The 1520-nt window shown below is 52.9% G+C and overlaps 1 long non-coding RNA gene across 1 annotated transcript; it reads left to right on the top strand.

Annotated features, from left to right (window-relative positions):
- The first annotated feature begins 15 nt into the window (after nucleotides 1–15).
- LOC106723648 lies at nucleotides 16–1415 on the top strand. The gene is made up of 2 exons (XR_001359359.1): nucleotides 16–500; nucleotides 1183–1415. It is a non-coding gene; the product is annotated as an uncharacterized LOC106723648 (long non-coding RNA).
- The last annotated feature ends 105 nt before the right edge of the window (nucleotides 1416–1520 follow it).

Below are 1520 nucleotides of genomic sequence, written 5' to 3' on the forward strand. Positions count from 1 at the left end.
CAGAGAAACTTCTCCACAGTTAATGCTTCTCTCTTTCCTACTTTCACTGAGCCATGCGACCAGGCAGTCTGCCAGACAAAAGAAACCCGTCGCCATTCAGGGGTTGACTTGATCTCCCTGTGTGTGCTGAGTTGGAGTCTGAGATAGTGAGGGACTTGTGGCCTCAAGAAGTAACATAGTGGCACTATTCTTCATTGGGTGGGTGAGGCCAAGATAACAGGGTGAAATAGCTTTGGTGTAACAGTCGTGAGTGTCAAGTTCTGATTTTTTGGGTATACAGGACCAGTCCTGTGTTTGTCTCATAAATGAAGACTAAACATTGCTTCTTGCCAGAAGGTCCATGAGGATGCTGGGGAGCGGGGGGGTTGACACCATTTCCTGTCTTCTGTGTTCTCCAGCCCTGACGGCAGTTATGTGGCAGCAGGCTCCGCGGAGGGCTCTCTCTACGTCTGGAGTGTGCTCTCTGGGAAAGTGGAGAAGGTCCTTTCAAAGCATCATGGGTAAGATGACCCCTGGAGCCCCTCTGAGGTTGTGAGCGGGTCCTGTGACTTCATCCCAGGAGTCATGCTCTCTTCAGGCATGGACCTGAGTCTGCCCCACGAGGGCAGTGTGCACTCATGTGCTCTGCTGTGAGCTAGGTTAGTGGAGAGAAGCAGCCAGTCCCCCCAGTGCAGCCTGCTGCAGTGCTCTGCTGGTATGTTTATACAGAATCTTCCGGTTTGAGCAATCAGAATAGTGGCTGTTGGAGAAAAGAGTAGAGAAACATTCTCTTGTCTTCCCCTAGGCTCCTTTTTTTCTTAGCTTTGCTCCATCCACCCAGGCCCAACTGCTAATTAGAACACAGTCCCAGGGTTCCTCCATAACCACCTCTCTCTGTGCCTCAAAAGCAGTGACAATTTCTACTCCTCAGTCAGTCGTCCTGTCCCTCTCTGCTTCATTCACCCAGAGCTGTTCGCTTAGGGTAGACTTGATCGGGCCTGCTCCTTTCATTCCCAAACTGCTTCCTAAAACACAGTGCAGGGTTCCTCCTGCATTCTTCTGCTCTTTACTAAGTATCTGCCTGTGAGCGGGAGCAGCCGGATGAGTAAAACAGCTGTGGAGAAAGCACAACCCCCAGGAGCGAGGGAGCCTGGTGCCGAGCTCACTAAGGCCTCACAGATGTTCTGACCTCTCCCTTTGAAGCTCGTCCATCAATGCGGTGGCATGGTCCCCCTCCGGCTCCCACATCGTCAGTGTGGACAAGGGAAGCAAAGCTGTGCTGTGGTCAGAATACTGACGGAGTCTCCTCAGGAGAGAGCAGATCCGAAGCCGGAGAAGCACTCGGGCCGCAGCTCTGTCCTGGCAGGTGGCATGTGGGGTGTAGCTTTGACCTCCAGAGAAGAGCCAGCCAGGCGACTTTCCTTGAGCAGGACTTCTGAGGATTTGGGCTGCAGTCTCTAATGACCTGGAGGAATGACGCTACCTCTGCAGCCACTTAGCAGAGGTGGGTCGCTGCCTCCATTCTGTGGGAAACACTACTA

The sequence above is a fragment of the Myotis brandtii genome, unplaced genomic scaffold, assembly GCF_000412655.1.
Source record: "Myotis brandtii unplaced genomic scaffold, ASM41265v1 C42468618, whole genome shotgun sequence".
In the NCBI taxonomy this organism is placed as follows: Eukaryota; Metazoa; Chordata; class Mammalia; order Chiroptera; family Vespertilionidae; genus Myotis; species Myotis brandtii.